The 26,121-nt window shown below is 41.7% G+C and overlaps 1 long non-coding RNA gene across 2 annotated transcripts; it reads right to left on the bottom strand.

Annotated features, from left to right (window-relative positions):
• Positions 1 to 953: 953 nt before the first annotated feature.
• Positions 954 to 19,158, bottom strand: LOC147207689 (uncharacterized). Of its 2 annotated transcripts, XR_015100505.1 has the most exons (4): positions 18,577 to 19,158; positions 17,183 to 17,296; positions 16,742 to 16,972; positions 954 to 1,202 (listed from the first exon to the last, which is right to left on the bottom strand). It is a non-coding gene; the product is annotated as an uncharacterized LOC147207689 (long non-coding RNA). The 2 variants fall into 2 exon arrangements; XR_015100504.1 differs by lacking the exon at positions 18,577 to 19,158 and having other exon boundaries at positions 17,183 to 17,601.
• Between the last annotated feature and the right edge of the window lie 6,963 nt (positions 19,159 to 26,121).

Below are 26,121 nucleotides of genomic sequence, written 5' to 3'. Positions count from 1 at the left end.
GTTGGGCGAACAACGTTACAGCTGGAAAAAGGACAAACTAGAGTGGTGGGCAGCGGGGGCACAGGTACCCTGGCCTGGAAACATCAATGGCTGGCCCAAAACATGAATACTTGTATTTGAATGAAAAGTTGAAGACAGAAAAGAGGGAGGGAACATTACATAGAGTAACCATGAGCAACCTAAAATTGTACAATCTGGAACTATTATTGGAGAAGCAAATACATCTCTAAAGTTGCAACAAAACTTCAGAGTTCAAACCGTCGTGCGTGCTTAGCGGAATTTTTTGAGCAAACCCGCCTCAGAAACATCAGCATTAATGTGACATCAAAGACTCCACCACCACCACGCAAGACCTCATTTTATATCACAGTTCAGGCGCACAATTAGCAGTTCAACCATGAGGTGAGTGTGCAAGAAAAATTCAGACTATTCTGTTGTACACGATACACTATAACTGCAAGCTAACATTGCTCTTGTTGTCGCAATATGGTTGCAGGGTTGAGGGAGAAGGGAAGATGGGAATGGCCAGATGCAAAAAACAGCATACCATTAGCACCTTGATCTGTGTGTTTGATAGCTCCTAAAATGGCTGCAGACGTGGCAAAAATATTCTCACTCTGTACCTTAAGTGGAGGTACAGATACAGAAAAAGTACTGATACAATTCCTTTATTGAAGTACAAACTCTGAAAAATACATAGGTACAAATTTAAAATAATATTTGCAGTGCTTGCTGTCAATTAATGAAAATAATTTTGCTCCACTGCAGTCGTTAATGCTTCCTGGTTGGCATTGGTCGGTTCGCACCGAATAATGTTTTAAGAATCTAATAATGCAGGATCAGACAAAGTGCGATGACAAAAATATCGAAAAGAAAATCACACAAGGTTCCTCCGAAAAACAATGCATGAAACCAAAAATGCTTGCAAAAGCAAAATACAATAGAACACCTAGAATACGCGAACGAAATATCCCAAAGTCCAATTACACAAAAACAAAGAGCAATACAGTACTAAAAACACAAAAGCACTTACAATGATCAGTGAACAAAACGAGAGCGTCTATGAATGGTATCGAGGGGTCTAGAAAAACCACAGTTAAAGCACAACAGCATGCGAGTCCTTAAATGCAGAGCGAGGCTTGATGAGGAAATGAGGCACAGGTCCGCCTGCTGGAGGGATCCGCCCTTCTCTCTGGCTGGAGCTGGAACACAATCAAGACAGAACATGACAAACGTTGACTAAAGTTCTTGCTGATTTCAGTCAATCAATCCAGATCTCAACCAACTCTCTTTATTTATTCCCCCCCCCCCCCCCCCCAATGGTCATCCATGGAGGTTTAAGTTACGAGTTACAAGTCTGTTGTGACAAAGTAAGGAGCAGCAAGTAGGCCAACAGGTAGCTGTTTTCAAATGCAAATGGTTTCAGTCTCTACTCAAGCAAAATACAGATACCGCAAAAACCTACTTCAGCACAGCAGCAAAATATTTGCATTTCATTACTTCGCAACACGGTGTGGGAAGATGGATTGATTTGAGGCCAGCGTTTGGTGGTTTGCTCTCATGATGTGTAAACAAACATTTTGTCCCAGTTAGCTCGGTCCCAGTCGGACCAAACATATTTGGCATTGTTCCACTGATGCTGGTGGTGCGTGCATTTGGGCCACAGCGGTAAACATACTGTACATGCACATATTGTACGTGGAGTAGGCTGGCATATGTTTGCGCTGCAGCCAGGGGGATAGCATTCTGCTGCATACACTGGGCCTGTCTGCCTGGTGTGCCCCTTTCTGCACCAGTAGAGCTGGCACATCCTACTGCCTCTGCCCAGCGCTCTCGCGGGGCGCCAGCTGGGCGCAACCAGGAGAGGCCCTGCAGAGAGAGGAGGCAGGTCAGCTGTGACAGCGGGTCACACGCAGAAGGACAAATGTTTGCACCTCAGTTTAGAGGTGTAGAGCAGGATTGCAAAATGTCGCAAAAAGATCTCTCCCACCTTATTTAGAGTGTGAGGCAGGATTGACAGTCAGTCACAGAACTGACACATACCGAAGAGACACTATACAGATAGACAGAGAGATATCAAATCATTATAATACTATTAATCTTACACTGAAAATTTTGAGTTTAATTTGTTCTGTGACCCTGGTTGGAAGTCATCTTACTCCCTTGTGTTGAAGCCCGATTCCCACGCTCCCTCACCCCAAGAGAAAACACACCAGCACACATTTAGTAATTTTTCAAAAATAAAAATATCAATCCATAATCATGCAGAAAGTCATACTTGATGTAGATTTGATGATGAAACAGAAGATGGTCACAACCAAACTGCAGGAATATTAGTCACTATAAAGAGTATATTGCAAATTTCCCCAGTGTGGGACAAATAAAGGTTAACGTATCTTATGCCCGGGAGTATTTTTATATTATCTGTCTACATGTGTTGCTCCACCCTCTGTTCAAATACCTGTTGCACCACAAGTCATAACACAATGCTAACAAAGCTAAAAGAACATGTCTGCATGTGTACAAATCTATGAAAGAGAAATACAACATGCATATGCATGTGAATGTGGTGGACACAATATGTTGACTAATGCACATCTCACAAAAAGAGACAAGACCACAAATTCTGAAAAACATTTGAGCAAGAAATGTGATTAAACTGTGAAATTAGCTTAAATGAATTTGGAACACCCTCTATTTTGGAATGGAATGAATTGAAATGGATCTTTACTGTCACTGCGCATGCAATGACTTGATGACTTGATTCACTTATATGAAAGAGGCAAAGTAATATAAACACCATCGGTGCTGTTTATTGTAATTCTACAACCACAGTCACTAGAATGGAACAGAGTACAATTCCACATCTCCATCAGGCCTTAAAAATTCTGAACAAGTCACTCATTTGACTTAAAGGGGAAGTCAAGTCAAAAATTTTCTTCACAATATGTTCTCTGCGTCCCCATTTGTCTAATCATAGTAGTTTGATTAATACGTGGAATATGAATGAAGCAGCAAAATGCACCTGTTTTATCCATATCAGGAGGCGGCCACTTGCTGCGAACTGCAAATGACATCACAGTTACTCAGGGCTCAGGAAATGATGAAATTTGAACAAAACTCACTTTGGATGGCTTCCTACTTAATTCTCACTGGAATGTATTGCTAGTTTCTTATATTCCCAACAAACTGGAATAAAGTCAGTCACAAATAAGCACAACGGATTTAGACAGAGAAGCAAGGACTCTGAAATTAATTCAATTTATTTCACAGCCTAAAATATGATTAATCTGTTCAGTGACAGGAGAATATAATCATCAAAAGTTACCGGTAGTCACAAAAAATATAGCACGCTGCTAATATTACGCATCTGTTCTAATCTTACTGGCTTTTAGGAGACCACCTGGTCCCCCAGCTCCTCAGTGTTGTTCAAACCCGACAGAGGTACGTTCACATCGTAGGGCCTCGGGGCCACCCTCTAAGCTCAGGAATAAACGGGGAAGGTATTACACCATGAGAGCGTAAGGGGCCTGAACACACCCTCGCCCATCTCTCCTCCTCCCGCTACAGACACGGTGCAAGCACCCCACCTCGGCAGCACGCCGTGCACGGGCGCTGGCTCTCTGGTTCAGGCAGCCTGGCACAGCTGCACCGGGAGCCGTGCTGTCACTAGCAGTTAGGGTGACAGCCACTCACACTTCATAATGTCCCTCTCACAGGTCAGCGAGCGACAAGCTGGGTCACCTCGCTCCAGCAGGCAGCCCCAGGGGGAGCAGAATGCACCCCACCTCCACCACCACCATCACTACTGCCTCCCCCCATCATAGCCCCCCCCCCCCTCCCACTATCATCCACCCAGACAAGAGGGAACAGGTGGAGGAGAAAGGTGTGCTAGAGTTGGAGGAGTCTCTCAGTATGAGATCAGGGTCAAGTCTAGTCTAGGGTGCACACTGCAACACCATTGATGGCGGTCAGTCTGGGCTGCTTACCTGGTCCAAGACCAGGCAGGGGTGTCAAAGTCATTTTTGTTGCGGGCCACATTTTAGTTACAGTTTCCCTTGGAGGGCCATTATGACTGAAACCATATTGAGAAGTCAAGAATAACGGTTTATTCACCTATTGTTTAAGTTACTGTAATGAGGGGTTTGGTAACAAGAAAATGCTTACATTATCACTCTTAGTTATTCCAAATGATAATTTGAAATTTTGCTTGAGATTTTAGCAAGCATCATGAAAATTGACATCTTTGGTTTGCCACATAAAATGACGTGACGGGCCAGATCTGGCCCCCGGGCCTTGAGTTTGACACAGGTGTTATAAGGGATGATGATGATGATGAGCAAGTCCGCATAAATCACAAATCATTTCAGCCAATTGAAACTTATGAGCAAAGGTGTTAAAAATATAGATATTGTACTCGGCAAAACTCAAAATCCATCGATCCATTCATCCATTCCTGTAGGCTGGCCACAATGTTCCCCCGATCCGCTTATCCTCACGAAGGTTGCGGGCGTGCTGGACCCTATCCCAGCTATCTACTGCCAGTAACCCTGAATTGGTTGCCATCCAGTCGCAGGCCACATACCCAAGACAAACAGCATTTGCTCTCACAACCATTCACACTCACAATCACACTTAGGGACAATTTAGAGTGTTCCATTAACCTGCCATGCATGTTTTTTGGAATTTGGAAGTAAATCAGACTACCCAGAGAAAACCCACACAGGCACAAGGAGAACATGCATACTGATTCACATTGATCTCTGATGTGCTCTTAGACTCTAAACCTTTGAGAGACTTGATAGTCTTTTCATTTCAAAACATGTTTTGATCTTTCCAATAGGCATAAGAATGCACCATATGCTCATCATGACTTCTGCCCGACTGTCAATATTGAGCATTTCCTCTATTCTCAACTTCATGGTGCGGGACAGGGTGACAGTAGCACGCTGACGTCATTGCCTTTAAAAGGGCTCTCCCTAATTGGTTTGCTTTTGAACCATCCACCGAAATATCTCATGTCAATAAACTGTCATGGCCTTGAAAAAAGCTCATGTCTTTAATAACAGAAGCCATTTCAAACAAAATTCATATCATAAGAAATAAACCAGTACAAGGAGGAACTCCAGTGACAAACAACTATTTGTGCAATAGTTTGCGAGTTCGCACGCTCACCAAATGTCAAGTTAAGCATGTGATTTGAGGACATGGAAGCTAATTGGACGCAATGGCTGCATTTGGCTTCAGCTGTGAGCGAAAGGCCCTCACACCTCGTTCCCGTTATTCAAACAGTCACACCCTGAGAGTGCTGCTTAATTCAGTGAAGGTGCGCACACAGCCACTGAACAATGTGTAGCAATTAATTGCGCCTGCCCTCCCACATCTGGCGCTGCGGCTTGACCCCGCCTTTGCTGCGCCCTCGTGTCGCCCAGGCCGCTGGCAATTTCACACGTAGAGGACCCCAATGAAACGTGAAAAGAATACGTGGCTTTGTTAAATTGCATTAAAATGTTTAAAACAGTAGAGCCGTGCCTCGGCTCCCATCTCGCTACAGAGGAAACAAAGCAGGAAGTGAAGCCAATCACTTACACCGCGCGCACACAGGATCCGTTTCCATGAGGGGAACATTGCATCATCATAATGTCAACAATAATAAAATTGCACATCAAGACAAAGATGAACTTGATGCTTGGAATCACAACTGAGCCGATGTAGGTCATAACCACTTTGTAACAAATATTTAAGTAACGTTTGGAATAAAGTACACTGGTCAGAGTACTTTTAATGCAAGACTTTTTTTTTTTACTTTTACTTCAGTATTTATGGAAGGAAGAAACCCAACTTTTATTCCATTACATTGAGCAACTTGTCATTTTATCTACAGGTATGCGTTATTTCATTCGTATCCGCACAATATCATGAAACTTACATGTAATTACTGTATATAATTAATCACGTCTGTCTACAGCGCCGAGCGCCCTGTTGTGCTCCTTCAAACAAAGATATTTTATTTCAGATCATGTATTGTGGCTAAAGATGCAAAAAAGATGGTTATTTAATTTGCAATACATATTCTTTTAACCCTTTCATGCACCCTGTAACCTGATACCATGATAAGATGTCCATTGTAGTAACCGCTGTCTCTCAAAGGGTCAGACGGATAAAGGTGGGCGATGTTTGAATTTGCATATTCCTATTTGTGTGTTTTGTCTGCTTAATGTAATTGTGGTATTTAAAACATGAATCAATCAGAAGTTACTCAGGACAAGAGTCTTTTTTTTCCACTGAATAGTGTACTTGTTTGAGGACAAATTTTGTATCTTCTACCCACCTTTGCACCAGAGGAATTGCAGGTTTTTCCAGACTCCTGCACAGTTGAAATTAAATTTCCCTTTTTATCTTCAGCTTCACCTTCTTCAGTGACTGGGTTAACTTCACTGAATCTGTAGAAAAACTGCACTCCTGACACCATTTATACAGTCAAACAATTTGACAATAGCAGTTCTCAGTAACTAAGGATGAATGAAGCCAGTTAATCTGGGAAGCTGGCCATTGTATTTGTATTCAGAAACAAATGTCTCATAAGGAACAAAGGTAATAGAAAAAAGATCTTCTTTTCCTTTTACTTTTTCCCTTCAGGGGTCACCACAGCGAATCAGTTGCCTCCATCGAATAAATAAAAAAAGTCCCAAGGTTAAATAAACTGTCACCATCTTAAAACCTGGAGCAATATGTTCTATGGACCCCCACGTGTCTAAACACAATATTCTGATGAATGTTGTAATAATGCAACACAGCCTTAAATATCCACCATCTACTAGACTGGCACGGAAATGAAGTTATGCCTGTTTACGCACGGGCGCCTAAATCTATGACTTAATTCTTGGGATTGTCCATGTATTTTTTTTTCCAGTTTAGACGACTCTACTATTCACTTGTGCTATTTACCACTGTGTTTGAAAAGTTATTCATACATTTCAATTCACAAGGGTGGAGTTACAAAATATTAATTTCTATAAAATAATTTCTTACATAGACAGATTTTACAACCATTAGACTAATGCTATAATGACTTGTACAATAGTTTAACCAGTTCTAATTATTTCACGGGAAGGACAAATAAAAATATCAGTGTTTATAGTTTCAGCTAAAGTATCAGTCATCTGTGGATTTTGGACGGCTCACTGGCTTTTCAAAATTTTTGCCACACACACCCCGAATCATAAGCGGCACCACTCCTGTCTCTCGCTCAGCATGCGCCACTGTGGCCATCACCCCGCTTCAGGGCTCTGGAGATATTTCAGACATATGTGGGGAATCAATCTTAGAGCACACTGAAGGAAAGCATGGAATGTCATTGAGCAATAAGTATGAAGCCTGTCAGAGGTGGAGCTCACGGCACACCCTGCGGCCGATCAGGCCCCTCGCAGTGTCCCAGTGAGAGGACTTGGCAAATGCAAACCACGCAGTACACCCACACACACATGCACGCACCCACACACACACACACACACACACTACTGTCTTCACAAGGACACATTGATATAATGCATTCCACATCAGACTGACATATCATCTGATCATAATAGAATTTTAAGACAACAGCCAAAACTAAACATTAAATGAATCATGAACCTTTATAATTGTGATGCCAAGGCACCAACAAAAGCTGATGTATGAGCCTACAAGTTTAGTGGGGTCCTTTTGTACCCCACAAATACAGTTAGAATTCACTCAGATTAAATGTGTGCATGCATACAAACATACATACACACATACAAAATATGATAGATAGATAGATAGATAGATAGATAGATAGATAGATAGATAGATAGATAGATAGATAGGACTATCTATCTATCCAAAATATAGGATTTGTGGATCTGCACTTGTTATTATTGTTGTGACAGTGGCAGAGGTATGCAGACAGGGCATAAAGTTAAACCAGGTTCGATGACTTTGAGAGGGCAAGAAGGAGATAAGGGCATGAAGAAGGGAAGGGCTCAGCGTAGACAGACAAGTGAAGGCAAGCAGAAGCGGATGCAACAAGATGTCACGACTGATGGGTCATTACACCCAAGTAAGCATGTAACACTTGTTGGCCCCTCATCACATTCTCTCTTGTTTTGTTTAACCACTCTAACGAGAGACAACTACATTTCTCACAATCCTCACACTCCAACCCTAATTGGTGAACTTACGCTCACTCACACAAACATGTTTAGGTCCTATAATGAGGCTGGCTGCTGCATATCACATCAGGGCATAAACCGGCACAAATCAGGTAAATCTACTTAGAGGTGCTCACACTTTACAGCACATGCATCCAGGATTTGCCTCACAGTTGCGCCCCATCCTGTTGCTCATTATCATGACTGCTAGGCTGCATCTGCATGAGGGCATCGGGGGCCCCACAATTGATGGCACATCAGCCGGTCCGAGATATGAGCTCAAAAAGCGACACTAATCTCCAAAGCCCAGTGGTGTGAGAGTTTGATAGTGAAGCTCAATCATTACTCACTTTAAGCTTATGTATTATTTGGTGGCAATACAGACAGTGGCTATCCTGGAGACGAGTCATTTGGGCTTCGGGGTGCATACAGTGAGACGATAAAATATGGGTAGAACTTCTGATACATTTGTTTAAAAAAAAACATATGGAATTCATGGAGATAATTAGATGTTTGTTTGAAACAGAGGAGCATACATCAGTGCAGTGAAGGGAATATAACGCATGGAGTGGGAGGATTTGATTTCGAGAGTGAAGTCATCGTTTAAGACACAAGAGTAGAACAGGGAGAGCTGTAAAAAAATAAAATAATATAATAACATGCAATACTCACAAAAAGGGATGCAGTATTTGGCTTTTGGGTGAAATTTCAGGACGAGGCTAAAATTTATTCAAACCGTTTTACAGGTGAACTTAATGTGACCTTCTCTAAGCTTTTGAATGCACTGTACAACTGTGAAATGTTTCACTACTTTTTATTGTTGTTCTCTAACGAAGAGCTTAACGGCAAAATCCACAACAGGCGCTTGGTTCTTGAATCGATCAATTAATCTCCTGGTTCAATTAGAGCTGGTCTTCAAACAGTCGTCCTCATCATGCTATTCACTTTTTGACGTCATGAGACCAAGATGACACCTAACAATGGATCAGCAGTACCTTGCCATTGTTTTGCTTCAAACAGGACGTTCTCAGACGGAAGTGGCCACTGAGCTTAGAGTGTCACAGTAGGTTGCAACAGAGGTAGTGAGAGACTGGAAGAGTCACAGAAAGATGTAGAAGTGGACGTCCTTTGGCCACATCCTATCATGATGACCGCTACATTGTGAACAATGCCCAGAGAAACCAGATGATGAATGCCACTCAACTTCAGGCATGTTTAAGGGAGGTGAGAGGCACCCAAGTGTCACGTCAGACCATTCGAACCCCCACCCCCCAAAAAAATGCAGTATAGACATAATTACATATAATGTAAAGAGATGAAAAAGTGTATGCTACATTTTTTGCTTCAATACAATTGACATTGCGCTGCTCTTTCTGCCGTGCATGCCTTTTCCATCTGAGGGCAATATAATTCAGACATACGGATGTAGTGTACATGTATCCAGTCTCAGCTTCTCAGTAAAGCTGCACTAATGTTAGTAATTCTTCATAGAAGATAACAACAATATGCTTGTGAGTAGTGATATATATTCAGCCTGCATACTGCTGCTCCACCATTTGTGTTCAAATATCCATTTCTTCTCTGAAACCCATGTTGTTGTTTAGCCCGTCTATTGCATTTCCCATTATGTTTTACTAATAAGATATATTTAAATAACCAAAGTGTAATTCCTTGTTTTACATTGTTTGACGATAAATTTCAAGACATCGACCATGTATATGTGCTGCACAATGCAAAGGTTTTAAGCCACTGCCAGTTTTGTTCTTTTATCGACCTCAGTCACAGCAGTAATTATGACATCGTGAAGTCTGTGAGTTAGAACCATCAACCAAAAGCAATCTTGGCTGAGTTCTGCTCTCTATTGCTTTTATTCCCCCCACCCCCCTGTTTTCCATTTGAAAGGGAGAACGTGCTAACAAGCAGTGTTTTGTCACACAAAGTAAACCCATCAGTGCATGCAATCTGCAACAATCGGAATAGAAACATTGTCATCCAGGCGTGAGCATCTCCATCAATGAAATAAAGCAACCTATTTTAATGTTGTCAGGAGCAGGGGGGTAACCCTGAGGGAGTTCACATCAGCTTCCATGTGCACATTTAGACCAGCGAGTGGAACTAAAACCTGGCCCGCCAACCAACACGCTTTGCCTCCGTCGGTAGCGGCAATAACAACCGAATTAGCCACGCGCACGCAGGCATCCTCTACAGAGCTGATATCGGTGTGCTCTGGGGCCCAGTAAGCGGCCCGGGTTCGCCGTGGTCCAATGGACCACTGAATTGAGACATGACTATGAGCCATCATGCAGCCTAGGCTCTATAGTGTGAAATTAGACTTGGGTGTGAAAGTGGAAAAAGCAAATTAGCATGAGGTTGAACGGCGCTATCCAGATTTCTCGCCTGTCTCCCGCCTGCACCTCAACACTGTCAAAGTCAATAAAGAAGAAAATTGTTCATGGTCACATTTGTGTCGCTTTCTCTGTCATGACTAATGTGCCATCTTTGACTTGGGTTGTTGAAACACACTTTGCTTTAACCCGAACCTGAATTATTACGACATACACATGCGTCAGGCGGGATACGATCGACAGAAGTGCTTTCACAATGACAAGGAAAATAACGTTTTTGACAAAAGTTGTTTTAGATATGGACTTCGAAACTTTAATTAAGGTGATGAATTGCTTCCTGAACCCTGCTGAGGCACCTTCCAGGATAATCTTCAAGAATCCATTCTCAGACTTTCTCTTGATGCTACTCTCCCAGGATGATCCTTTCGCATTTACAGAGCAAAATAGCATCGGAATCAAACTTCGTAGATGGGGAAGAGAAAATCACAGTGTATGATAATATGTTGTTATCTTTCAAGGTACATTATCAATGAATCGATTTAATTCCATTTTATTTTTACAGCGCCAATCACAGCAGACATTGTCACAAAGATCACACTTGTCACGTATTAAAAGACAAACTGAGCCCTAACGAAAGCCCTAAAAACAGGCATTATACACCATCCCAAAGTAACGTTTGATTAAAACATGTATCAATACGTCCTCTTTTTCCTCCTCCTAGGACTGGCCACCATCAATCTTACACATACTTACAGGACATGGATATTTTGTTCATTTTAATGTTACATTTAAGGTGCTACCATTTGGTGTTATTGTAAAATTGCGGATTAATTAACTGTAACATTAACGCAAAAAGATAATTTGTCTTAATGCTAAAAACTTTTTTGAAAGTGTTTTTTTTTTATTTTTTATAATTGGACTTGAACTAATGGACACAAAAATCTGCAGTAAGGGCGCTTAAACTGAATCCAGCTCCTGATAAAGAGAATCAAAAAGTTTCCTCTTTCCAAAACAGTGCTGCCTCCATGTCAACTGCTCTGAGAGCATCCTGTGCACAGAAACCATACTAACCCTGCTTGAATCATCACTCTCTCTCTCTCTCTCACACACACACACACACACACACACACACACACGCGCGCACACACACACACACACATAAAATGGGGGCACTTTGCACAGAAAGGCATGCATGAAGTAGAAACCACTTAAGGAATAGCACAAGCAACCCACATACCTGTAAAAATCAACTTCCTGTTTTCACATTACCTTTACTTGTTGCTCATCTGAGGGTGAAGATTCCAGTGTAACCATGAAAACTCCCATACACACACGTTTGGACTCGTGGACCCACAGAAAATGGTCCAGGTCAAAGTGCATGTGATAGAGTCAACTTGTTCTGGCAGAGGAGTGCAGGTCTGCAGCCCTCTTGTAACACCAAGCCTAGTTATACTCAGCCTGTTTGAGGTACACTGATTACTGATATTACACACACACACACACACACACACACACACACACACGCACACACACACACACGCAGTACCTTCACTGCAGGGTATGTGTAAACTCACCATGCAGAAGCAGGTCGCTGCATTAAACACAAGCATATGCTAGCAAGAAGTCTTGCTATGATCTTGCACACAGTCCTCCACTAGACTGGGCTTCTGTACGCTACACTAGTCGGTGTGTTCCACTGCATTACATTGGGCAGTGCAGGCTTGTTCCCCCTCATGTGTTGCCCCCTGTGTGTGAGTGTGTGTGTGTGTGTGTGTGTGTAACACGAGCAGGTCCCTGCGAGTAGGCTGCTCGGCTAGGCTCTCGCACGTCGAGGCCTCCTGCAGTCATTGGTGTGAGAGCCCATTTTCACAGTTCACAGCCGACCTGCTAATGGCTGATCATTCATTCACGCTCTGTGTTGATTGTGCAGGCGCGGGGTTGGCCAATCATACACTTCGGTAATGTACCGTACATAGTGGGGATAATCGGTGAGGGCAATAAGCATTCTAATGTTTCGTTGGCTAAGAAAATTAAGGTATGGTGTTCTGCAAATGCTTGAAGAGATGCTAGATTGGCTTTGAGCTACAAGGTTTAATGTACATGTGTTTTCCTAAATAATGTTATTCAACATACTGTCCCAAACGTCTGAAAAAGTGCTCAATTTCCAGCTGAAAAGAAAATGGTAAACAGAGCGAAAATACGCCTGTCACACAACCTATCATGGGGTCACAAAGCTGAAATAGTTTCAACAATATTTGGACTAGTTTTGACAGAATAATAACAATAATATGTAATCTAGTAATATATTTAGTCATATTGATGAATTAAGGGTTAACTTCAGCAACAGGTGGAGTTTTTTTTCCTGAAACGTCATAGCTATGAATTACAAACCATCGTAAAATCCATATTGCGCAAACTTTTATAGGTCAAAAAAGTACATATATTTTTAAAATCAGCATCAAATATATGGTTGGGTACACATAAAGCCATCTCTGATTAAAACTTGCTCTTGACCAGTGATATATTTGGTGCAAAAAAGTACAGAAGTGTTTTCGGTGAAGATGGGGATTTGACTCATTTCCTTGATTGATTAAGGGAAAATTAATCATTATTCAATTTCTATTCATTCATTTTCTATAGATGGGCTGTCAAACATTTCATAGCAAACACCACCTCAAAAATTGCTTAGCTCTTCAAGTTCAACTGTAGTGACCAACATAAAAATACAGTGGCGTACGAGGCCCAAGTGTTCATTAAAACGTGGTAAAAGGGATATTTAAGATTATTGTCAGCCACTCTAACATTGTGCATGGTTTGAACATTAGGTTTATGCTTACATATCGGAAAATTAACAACATTTTGCGAATGACTGTGTCTTGTGCTTCAAGATTGATGAGGCTACATCTGAACTGTCCTTATTGTATTGCGTTCAGGATTCTGGGGGAAAAAAACAAGTGAAGGCCACTGCAACGTTGTAACTGGAAATTTTGAGTTGCAGTAACTCGAAGTTTTGAGTTGCATTAACTCAAAATTCTGAGTTTAGGTAACTCTAAATTTTGAGTTTAGGTTACTCTAAATTTTGAGTTGCAGTAACTCGAAATTTTGAGTTGCGGTAACTCAAAATTTGGAGTTTGTCACTCCAAATTTTGAGTTGTGGTAACTCGAAAGTTTGAGTTGCAATAACTAAAATTTCTGAGTTTAGGTAACTCGAAATTTTGAGTTGCAATAACTGAAAATTCTGAGTTTAGGTAATTCGAAATTTTGAGTTGCAATAACTCAATATATATTGAAGTACTAAGTACTATAAGCTAATTTTGATCCCTTTGCCAGATAATATAATAGGGAAAGGGATACTTATTAAAAGTTTTTGTGTGATTGGCTGGTGCACAAGACTGACTGCAAAAAAGTCAAACGACTCTCTCTGCATATTAAGGGAGGATACCTCAGGCACTATGCCTGCTGTGAACACTGAAAGCGCATGTGAGTATCAGCTGAACGATAATGAAAGAAAAAAAACCCCACAATGTTGCGTGTGGTGAAATGCAAACTGGAAATGCAAATGTTGACTTTCTCATGTGTTGTTTGAGTCAAGGGCTGACAGGCATGCCGCTGATGTGAAACATGTTGCATCTGCCTCGCTCACAGGTTTTTCACAGCGCATTAGGAGAACCTTGTAGAATCACTCTTTGAGATCACACTGCATTTTCTGTGTGACTACACATCTTTAGCCCGTGGAGGAGCTCGACGGCGCTGCACTGTCCATCTGGATATCCCGCCTCACCCCGCAAAGTTCACTTCGGCCAGACATGACAAACTTTCTCAACTAGACTGGATTAGAATGAGAGGAAGCGTGCATCTTGCGACTAAGTGCTCTCCAGGCTAAAAAGAGAGGAGCAGAGTGCCAAGGAAGCATAATTAATGTCCTTAATTGGGCCTTTCATGACAGTGGAGACTGATAGTCCACTCATAGTGGCTGCAGGGCCGCTGCCATGTGCACATAATGACATGTAGCTCATCTCATACGCTATTTGTCCTTTTCGTACATGCATGTGCTTCAACACTCTGCAGTGGGCAGTAAACACTTTTAAAACAACATTGCAGAGGTGAGAGTTGAGCCCTGAATGTATAGCAGATTTGACCCCTGGTCAGAGGATTTTGAACTCCCGCTATGTCTTACCTAAGCATTGTCGTTTTTACCATTAAATGGGCATTGAATTGGAAATCCACTCTTGTATCATTATTTGTATTCTTTTTAGCCAGTAAATCCATTTGGGCTACGTTTCAGCAAAATTTGTCATTAAATCTGTGCCTCTATATGTCAAATGGAGACTGAAGTACAGTATTTACACACTGATCATCAATTTGTACACTATTTCAATAAATTATGAAATTTAGCTATACATTACTGCATATACATTTTGGAATCAAACTTCTCTTTGTAAACACACCCACACACCCACACATATACATACTGTATATATATATATATATATATACAGTATATATACTGTATATACAGTATATATATATATATATACATACATACATACATTTTATATATATATGTGTATATATATATATTATACTGGAAATTAGAAAGAAATGTGATCATTGATTAGTTATTAAATCTTGTGTTGCTCGACCATTTGTATTTGTACTGTGACTAATTTAACCAGCAGGTGACAGTAGAGTACCGTTGCCAAGCTTTTCAGAAATTGAAATGGTCCTCACTAATTTATTCATGACGTGAAAATATGTCCCTCCATGATATCAATTTCGACATAGTATGCGGTTTATAAACGTACAAATACAATATTTGGCGGCGGGGGGTTGCATTTTATCATAATAAATAAATCCGGAAATGAAAAATGATGTTTGTGCTCTGGGTATCCCATTAAATTGCTGACTGACGAGGGTCACCAACTCGAGGAAAACAATGAGATGGAGGGCTCTTTTGTTTTATGTAATTACAGGCTAATGAAGTCAGGTTGGATTAATTGGCGGTGATACACAAAGGTAGACAGACTTGACCTAGTCAATGTTCTACTTAATGAGTATTTGCGGGAGGGGAAAAAAATCCCCTAATTTAATAGCTCTAGCTGTAATTTAAATCGATGTTGCAATTATATAGAGACAATTATTTGGAATATTTTGTCAAGGTTATTGGTCATTGATGATCATGTATTCTTTTAATTGGAGGGCAGCACAAATCATAACTGGAATAAGCTACGCTTCCATTTACAATAGAATAGGTAAGAAAGACTTCCACTTTGCTCCTTGGTTTACATGATCACATTGATAGAGTCGTAGCCAACATGAGGGAGAGACTGACACACTTTCCTCATTGCCCCCTGGGCAATGAGCTAATTAAGGAGGGTCCCTGGTTTTATTTACTGTCAGCTCTCGGCCCCTGGGTCTGTGGGTGTGTGTGCGTGTGTGTGTGTGTGTGTGTGTGTGCGCGCGCACATGCGTGCATGTCTAATACTGATTCTGTCGTCTCAGACTGATCTCAATCACACCAGCTTAGTTAGGGCCTTGCCATTTTGCCCACATTCAGCCAGAGGCACAGTGACGGAGCTAATGCTGACCATTGTCCATTATGTAGCTACATAGAACTCCTCTTGATCGAGTATCGGCACTGACTTGCAGGGAAGTGCCTGTGCTGGAGGGGATGAAGTTATTACACTGGCCTCAATATGATGCACACAGTAAGGGATGTGATGGAGACATTTACTCAGGCCCGAGAGAATTATCACAATCCACCATTAGATCGTCAACCTGAAAATTTCTACGCATAATCGCATTTAAAAATGCTATTTAGTAGGGATGCAGCCCGCTTGTTTGCTACATTTTTTTTTCTCAAGCTCTGTTCAAAACCAGCTATAAAAAGGCTGAACTCTTTGGTCAAAATTCCAAATTCAGTTTATCTTGACTTCAACCTCTCTTCAACCTCTTATACAGGTTATTCGCCACATTAACTGCGTAAAAAGAAAACCTGGCATTGGAACAGCGACATGTAGATGTTTTATACCCATTCTATGTTTGTATAGAAAATGAATCCGTATGTATGGGTTAAACCACTTACAGTAAATGTCCATTATGTGTTGACAGTAGATGGTCATTTGAAGGTAACCTCACTGTGGACAGCCCCCCAAACACACGCACTGATGTTGATCAAACAGAAGCTGCAGTCAGCCGCCGGCTACAAGCTGATTCAAACAGTACCTCAGCAGGTTCCTCTTCCCAGGGTTCCACTCACAGCTCCATTTGGTGGCGACAGCATCGCTGTGGAGGTGACACACCACAGCGACAGGGGCGGCCCACCCTCCAAACTCGACATCAACATCCACTCTCCCGATGGTGGCGCCCTGGTGGGCCCCCCGTGGCTTTGAGCGAGTCACTCAGGGAACCCCAGGCACACTCTGGCACATGTCACGCCAGTCATAGAAGAGGCAGCTGAGTGATGGATGGATGGACAGGGAAAAGAGGGTTTTACTGAGGAGGTCTTTCATTATGTGTTGTTGTGTCTGCTGTTAGCTCTTGTGGTGGATTTGATTCCCCGAGTGACCCGAAAAGCGAGGCGTGGCCCGCACAGCTGTGTGTGTAATTAATGCACACAATCAGAGGTGTGTGCATGTGGGAGTGTGGACGCACGCAGGGCCTTACCAGCTTATTACAACTAAACAGCGAGCTACGGGAGAGGGCACCGGGCAATTTCCCACCAGGCCTCGTCAGGAACAGCGGGGGGGAGAGCCTCGCCACATCAGCTCATATTCGGACCTGCGTTGAAAATTACCGTCATTAAACAGTAAAGTGAGTGAAATGCAAGGGAGAGGGAGCCCAAAAAATATATAAAAGAAAATGAATGACAAAGAGACAGTGGGAGAGAAAAGGAGGAATACACTGCAAAATGAAGCTCTCTGAAACGGAACAGATCTGTGGATGTGATTACATGAGATTGAACTAGTGACTCGAGACACTGGTGGACAATGACGCAGGTGCTAGAGGGACAGGAATCTCTCAGTGGCCACTTTATTAGGACCAGCAGCACAATCTTTTACACGATCACACAATAAATTGAGATCCAAATCAATATGATTGATGTGATATTTAAGTTCAGAAATGTATTTAATAGGAGACTGGAAATTCTGAATCAATGCTGAAAACATTCTGTGACATTAATATTGTGCTTATTTTTATTCAGTGGTGCCTTGACACAAGAGTGACCTGTCTTATGAGTTTTCTGAGATGCGAGCCAAAAACTTCATAGTAGCGCTTTCTGATGGCAGTGAATTCAACTCAACTCACTTCACAGCAAGCAGCAGTTTGGCATAGAGAATTAGTGAACAGTTCTTTAAAAAGAGAGTTTTTGTTGTTAACTCATTCACTCCCAATGACGTTTTTAAACGTCTTTTCAGACTTGGTCTAAAATTGGCTGGTACTGAATGAGTTAATTGCCCCTCCCAACTGAAGCTTAGCGTCAACCTAAACATCAAACAAAGAGAATTGCACATTGTGCATTGTAAACAACCACAGCAAAACCCCATACACGAGCTAACGAATAGCATTGGCGGCACAGTGTTATAAGCCTTTAAGCAATGAATATTTGAACAAAAGCAGTAGAAAAAGAACAATATAACAACGCTTTCATACATTCAAAAAAATGAGAATTCATATTTTTGCCACTTAAATGGAGTAAAAGCCTCAAGCATAGAGAAGCCGACTCCTGCGGGTTAAATTCTGACATTCACATTCAAGCTGATATCCATACAATATGATAGATAGAGACGCTGCATTGTTGCTCAGAGCTAAGTACGGGCCTCTCGAATCTATTCACAGTTACACTGACGTGCAAATGTTTGAGTTGAACATGGGAACCAAGATCAAGAAGTCTTCCCCAAAATGATGTAAAATCTCATCCCGTGGCTGTCTTGACAGCACCATTGGGCCTGTGGCACTTCCGTCTGTCCTCATTCTTTTTTCTCATTCCCCCACTGAGAAACCTGCCCCCCCCCCCCATGCAGCATCCCTGCACAAATGTCAGCATGCACTTCTCTTACATCCACTTTCACCACTTCGAGTCCCTAAGCTCCTTTCTTCCTCTCGTCCTGAAGTTCTCAGGTGAGAGTTACAGGAGGTTGCGGAGTGTGTGGGGCATGGGTTAATCACGTGGCGTAGTGTTCACCTGGCTTGAGATAAGAGGAAGAAGAGATTAAATACAACTCAAACACACACAAAAACCCAGGAGAGGTTGTCAGATGCATGGCCGCATTTGTGTTTTTTCAAGGAGTGACGCATTAAACGTCGAAGCCTCTTCGCTCCTCGAACATGTTTCTTTACAACACACACACACACACACACACACACACACATACATACAAGCATACACAGATGCGCTCCTGGTGATGAAGAGTGAAATAGAGGAAGAGAGGGAGTCTTTGCATGTATGACCCAGTTGGGCTTGTGCCAGTTCTGGAAGAGCCCGGAGCCAAAGCGTTCGACCTGAAGACACACACACACACACACACACACACACACACACACACACACACGCGCGCGCGCATGCACGCACAAACGCCATCTGGTCCCGTGCCTTTTAATAACTGAAACAAGGCGCAAGATGTAGGCAGCATGGTGCACGGTTTCCCATCAAGCCTGGCAGCAGCAGCAAAGGACTAGAGATAGCGGCCCTGAGAAGAGGAAATGCGAAGGCACACAGGTGCAGAAAGGTGAGCACGTGACCCTTTGCCGGCATTTGTGGAAGAAGGGGATTTCTCGTGTCAGCATGTGGCTCTAAGTTGAGGAAAGAAGTTGGGGCATTGTGTACCCGGTATAAATTCTCTCTATTTTTTTTCTTACTTTTGCGTCTTCCTCCCCCGCTGTGTACAGGAGCCAGTCTGACTTTTGATCCTGGCATCTGCGTCTTGCAGGAATGCCTGCGCACTCCCTCTGCCCTCTGATGTAGCTCCAGGAACTAATGGAATGTGAAAGAGACAGACGGGCTTCTCGAGCTGAAAAACACTGCCCTCTCCATCGTACACGTGTGTCCATACCAAAAGCATAGTTGTGTGTGTCAGACACACTGTCTGCTTCAATCTGGCTATCTCCATCGCATCCCGAGGAAGAAAAATAAAAGGAAGCTACAACAGCTCTGAGTAGAGCACAGATGTCTGTTAAGGTTTCAATTGTTAACAAAAGTGATTATTTTGTGGGGAGGGGGGGTGGTAAAAGTTTCTGACGAAATTGTGTCAAACAAAAGTTCAACACTGGCCACTCCTCATGGCTAATTAACTGTTGGTGCAACCAAAAGAAATTGATATGGATGAATGGTTCCATTTATAAGTGATATGGCTAACACAGAAACCAATTTCCAAAAACATTGTTAAGGTTAATACAATAGGATATTCCACCATGACATGAGAAGCCAAAACCTCTCTAACGGCACTGCTGGTTAACAAACCCTTCTGTCATTTGACCAAGGCAGAGCAATTGAGAGAGCAGGGTAAATAACTTGAATGAATGAATTTAGCCTTCTTCTTCACCGCCGTAGTTTGAATATATCAAGTCTCAGTTAAAAAGACAATGCTACGTGCCATCGAGTGGTCCTTTGGTGACTGAGGCTGTTTGATTTACAATGTAGACACACTATTTTCCTCTTATCTCCCGAAGAAGTCTATGATCGCTTGAGCGTGAATTTTCTGTTAATGACACAGTAGTGCTCTTTTGACAGTGAAATGATTGAATGTGTTAGCCTTGCCTAAACCAGAGCGGACATTTGCTAGCAAGCTAGCCATTATGTTTTGGCCCATATCACAACGCTTGGCTCATGGAGGATGGAGACTGTACCGATAAGACTGTAGTACTACAAATACTACTACTGCTATTACTACTACTACTACCATTGTACTGACTGTATTTTTGATAGTGGGGCAAGATGTTTCCATCAGACTCAAAATGGAAATAGGAAGTAACTGTTTGTACGTTGACTTGAATTTATCCCGAACTTTAATTAAGTTTTCATTTTTTTGTGTTAGCATGCTAGCATCGATCGAACAATAATTCTTGTCATTTCATTCTTGGAGTCGGTAAAAACAAAGCAAAACAGCGGGATCATAAAAGTGACAGATCTCAATTGAGCATTTTCAAATAATACGTAGCCTGATTGTAGATTGGCTAACCTTTGAGCTGTAGTGTATGGGTTAATCCCACAATTCCTTCTCTCTCTCACTCTGCACAGAGAGTCTGAGGGTCTAAAAGGGGTGTTTACAATTCACTAATCTGACTTCAAAACCAGCTTAACTCCGGGAGACATCAAAGGTGTGCGCGTGATGGCCCCACTGATCCCAGTAAGTGGGGGATGTATGATAGACTAGAAACATTTGGAAAACGGCTGAGGAGGAGGTGTGGGTGCATACGGAAACTGAATATTTCTGAGATCTTGTGATGACTGTCTAAGAAAAGCATCTACTCCAGACTTATAAGGCTTAAATTGAAAAAAAAAAAGAGCTTAGTGAGGCAAGGACCTTGAGACGGTTTCCTTTGGTTCAATCATGCCTGTAGATGAATCAATAAAAGGCCCCTTGTTCATTAGCTTTGCAATCTGTGTGACAAACAGCATCGCTTTACGTTGTTTAGACCCTGATAACAGATGCTCCTCTCTGGCTTTGCAATTTTTTATATCAAAACTGCATGAAGAGACAGTTAATCAGCCCTGCTTGTCATACACACATTCATTAGGAATTTAAAACTGACTTTGGCAATACAGTTGCAGGGAGTGGACAGCGAGGCCTTTGTCCTGGTGAGGCTAATGATGAAGAGCTCATTTGAACAAGACTTGCACGGATGCGCACGCAGGAGAAAATGCAGGCGAGGTAAAATTAGCTTGTAATAAATGAACATTGTGGGAATACATTTGGCATTAATTGTCATCCAAAGGTCACGGTTCATTGAATAACCATGAAAGAGTTTGACAAAATATATTTGATGCTCACTGAGGTGTGTGAGGCTGGCTTTGTGGAGTAAAATGTATAAATAACTGTAATAACTACAGCCATGTTTCGAGGACTTATTAATATCGGATAGAGAGGAGATGCACATTCTGCGGGGACATTATCAAGAAGCCGGCTCTATTAACAGATGTATTTTTCCTCCTCTGTGAACACGTAGAAATAATGCAAATTATAATAAATTGCCATGTAATGAAGAGTTCGCCCCCTCCTCCTACCCAAAAGATGAGGACAGCGCGATGCCGTCGAGACCAATTGAAAGCTTTTCAGATGTGTGTGCTGAGTATGTCACAGTGAAAAGTTCTTTTGTGATTTCAAGTTTGTCCCACATTCCCATTGAGCTAGCAGGGACAGACAAGCGAGAGCGCCCCGAGCAAACATCTGCTCACACATGTACACATATGTGGAAACATACATGGGCTGACATACATGGAGCCCAAACGCTTACAAAACAATGCCAGGAGAAGAGAGGGGGAGGGGAAAAAAAAGAGAGAATAAATGCATATTTGCGTATGTTGAGGAGAAATGAGTGTGTGTGTGTGTGTGTGTGTGTGTGTGTGTGTGTGTGTGTGTGTGTGTGTGTGTATTTCGACATGAGACAAGAGCGACCCGGGTGGACAGACACCGATTCCCCCAGGTGCATGTTGGGTAAGTCTTCAATAATCCGGAGTGACAAGCAACAGAAGGAGCCGATTTCTCCTCATGTCATATCCTCTTTCTCTTCTCGCTTCCCACTTCTTGTCAACAGGACTTTAAACTGGTGTTGCTAAAATTGAACGTCAGGGTCAACGGAGGACTTTGTTACAAACACCAAACGCTTGTCTGTTTTCCGCGCATGCATTAGCCCACGGGGATGTTCACGCGCAGTGGACGGGCATGTGGGAGTTCACTGCTTACGATTAAATTTCTCTTGGAGAGGGCTTGAAACAGGTGAAACAGTTGTCATAAGAAGTACAGTATTTGTTTTCTTTTTCAAATTAATGGAAATGCCAATAATTCATTCCGTCCAGCAATCGTTGAAAACAGGTTAGCTGATTCCCTCTGTATGCTATTAGCATAACTACCGATTGATTGATGATAGTTTGATCAACATTTTAGCAAATTCAGGTTCAAACCATTTTGTCATCAACCCACATCATACATTGAGAGCTAATTTTTTTTGCCGTGTTTGGTCAGATAGAGGGATGGACAATATTTATCATTATTGGAATGATCATGAATGCTGCTTTCCTGGCATGCAATTTGACATTATCGAGTATTAATATACACTAATGGGTCCACTGATTGGCTGCAAAGTAGGAGGAAGTGATGAACGCCCTCATTGGGTGAATAAGCGTGCAGAGACGACAAAGGATCAGGATGTGAAAAGTCTTCATTCTGCGAATCAGCGGGCAGGATTCAGTTATGTGACCGAGCTGATATTATATATATATATAGATACAGTATATATCTATATATAAAGAGAGAGAGAGAGAGAGAGAGAGAGAGAGAGAGAGGAAATCTGCGTAACCCACTTAAGCCCCTCGAGCATTAGATCTGATATATCTGAAATATATTGATCAATTATTTTCTTAGAATGTATCAGTCGAGCCCCACTTTAGCCCCAGGAGAGAAAAAAAATCTAGAGCTGTCCCTGGTGATCACAAATATGCTAAGGTAGCAGTAAGGAATCATGTATTTTATGAGATATTATAAAGTTATATATTACTGCTCAAAAAAATAAAGGGAACACTGAAACAGCACAATGTAACTCCAAGTGTTCCCTTTATTTGTATTTAGCAGTTATAAAGCTACGAATACAGAACACAAAACTAGACATGGCAAAGTCTGTATAGGCACTGCAGGTCCAGTCTGGTTCAGCAATTTTATAAATCAAAACATAGAGGTGATGTGGCATTGTCATGGTCAGGAAGGGGCATTGTGAATTTTGTTCTATTTTTGAAAGAATAATACTGATCTAAAATGATCACATGTTGTTTTAATTTGGTACTAAAGTGTTTTTTTTTTCAGGAAGTCTCCAATGGGGAGGAAGCCCCTGGACATCTCTCTTAATCACTCTTATTAACCCACTCAGCGAGCTCTATAAAAATGATAATAGAAAGCAGGAAACGAGGCACAAACCAGCTAGCCAAACAAGCCCCTCAGGCCTTTAGCCAAATTAAATCCCAATTAAATGTTCACGTTCTCTCCTGAGATGTGTGTGTGTGTGTGTGTGTGTGTGTGTGTGTGTGTGTGTTTGCATGTGTTTCTTTGTATGTTGGCATGTGCGTGTATCATCATCACACAACCAGCTCTTTGGTTTAAACGGCAAAGGTCATTGGCTGTCGCAGCCGCTGTACGTTTAGTGCGTCTGATTTTGTTTTGACTGTTATTGTTCCAATTGGAGAAGCAGCTGACCTTTGATCGTAATACAAATATGGACGATCTTGTCACTGTCATTGTTATTGCCATTGTCACAAGCGCTTCAAAACTCAATATGAAATCACGAATACACTGTGATATTTGGAAAAACACTGATGTTATGATAAGTTTTGTTCAGTTTGTTCGTGCTCCATGAAGTAGTAAAGGAATTTTTATATGAATGCATATATTTATTTACATGTACATTTTTACATCTGAAGATATATATATATGTAGCTATTTTTATGTGCGCTGTACACAATTTGAAACTGTAACTCGATAATGCTAACAAGAGGTTTCCTGGGATGCCTGAGTTGTTATTCAGGGGGTTGCCATGGCGACAGTGGGAAAAAAACCCTATTCTCATTAGTACCGGTGGTTGTTGTTTTAAAATGGAATTCTTGCAGGTTGCAGCCTTAACCGTCATAAAATGTAAACACTTTAGAGTAATTTGGCGAACAGCCTTTTGTTGACAGGTTCTAGCTTTGAAAAATAACAACCAATGTAAGGCCAGAAAATGAGTGCATCTATTTATCTATTTTTCACGCGAATAAAAATACCTCTAAAGGTTGAAAACAAGTAAACAAACGCTGTATGATACGGTGATGGAATAAATAAACTATAAATGGCCACAAGTAAAATAATACATTTTGAAAATGTCAAACTGATAAAAATATATTTACAAAAAGACTGAGAGACATGAACACAGGTTTCAATATCAGAATGTATGAACTTGCATTTGGAGTGTCCTTGTTTGTATATACGGAGATACACACATTCCAGATACTGCATCCAGGATATGAATTTAGATGTATACTGTACATTGTACATGTTTGATCATTAAACACACATTAAGCTGCTAAATGGGGTCACAATGTGGAGCCCAAGTCCCATAAGTCTATTAAGGTTGTCGGTAAATACATAAACAATACATCCCTACATAGCAGATGGCCTTTTCGCCCCCACTCCCTCAACTCGTCCTACGTTCGGGACCATGTGGCAGCAGGTCGAGACAGGTCCCACCTGAATGAGGCCTTTCTGGTTCACAGGTGAGTCCTTACTCGGCCTAGGCTTCTTCCTGTCTTTAAAGTACAGTCCCGCAGTTCGGTCTCTGTGAAAGCGTGAGAGCAGCATGTGCAGGCTCGCTTCTGCTGGGTCAGCTGGGAATCAGGTGGATGATGACCCACCTGATGTAAGCACAATAGAGCCTTTTGACAAGCACAACATAGATGTATTTTGTGCAATAATGGCACTGCATGCGCGTACTGATTCTGTCGTGAAATGGACTTTAAAACTTGTCAATTTGGTCCCTACCCTTTCTCCATACACCTCTAGGTGGGAGTATTGTCATATGCACCCCCAGAGTAGCTGGGCTCTGTTTAGAAAATTGTTTTTAGTATATCTTTCCTCTTCAAAGAAGTGATTATCTACATACACTTTTTGAAAAGAAGAGAAATAAATATCATGTAAAATGCTCGGTAAAAAAAATATTCATTTACATAAATCACACTGTACATTACACTACATGGGGAAATGCATTGTTGTTGATTTGATGAACAATGGTTGCATTCAGAATGACCGATTGTTCAATCTTACAGTGCAAAAACAATGTGTCGTGGAATTTTACATGAAATTCATTTTTCATCAAATTAAATAAAATACATTATCTTGTAAACCAAAGCAGTTCAAGATGCAAGGGTGTGAAAAAGAGAATATCTAAATCACTCATCCATATGCATTTTAGATACAATGGCCGGCCATAATTAGGTAGGTTATCTGAATCTAAAGAATGATAAGATTTAACAATATATTTATATTGTGGCTATTAGCATCAGTCTAGACCTGCATTGCTTCTTATTGTCAGACGTTTCTCATATTGCGGTGAGCCGAGTTAGCCACACAGAGCAGCAAAACATAACAAGGCTCTCGTTTTTGTATTGCTTCAAAGGTGTAATTTTAGACATATTGAAAATACACGTACATATAGAGCACAAACTCCAGCGGGTGTGTTTGCGGCCGAGTTCGATAGTTTAGGGTGATTGGGAGCTTTGCGTGCAGAGCTGCGCTTGTTCCAACACTGAGAGCTGGCCGGGTTGGGGAGGAGGAGGGGGTGAAAGGGAGTGATGCAATAACAGCCACATGATGTGCACTGTACAAGTGAGAGGAACAACAATTAGAGTCATTGTTGCATCCTGGAGA

This window comes from Hippocampus guttulatus, chromosome 3, assembly GCF_054856545.1.
Source record: "Hippocampus guttulatus isolate MCC_2025c chromosome 3, RoL_Hgut_1.0, whole genome shotgun sequence".
NCBI lineage: Eukaryota > Metazoa > Chordata > Actinopteri > Syngnathiformes > Syngnathidae > Hippocampus > Hippocampus guttulatus.
Note: the sequence above shows the minus strand (reverse complement) of the source record. Positions and strands in the feature narration are given on the sequence as shown.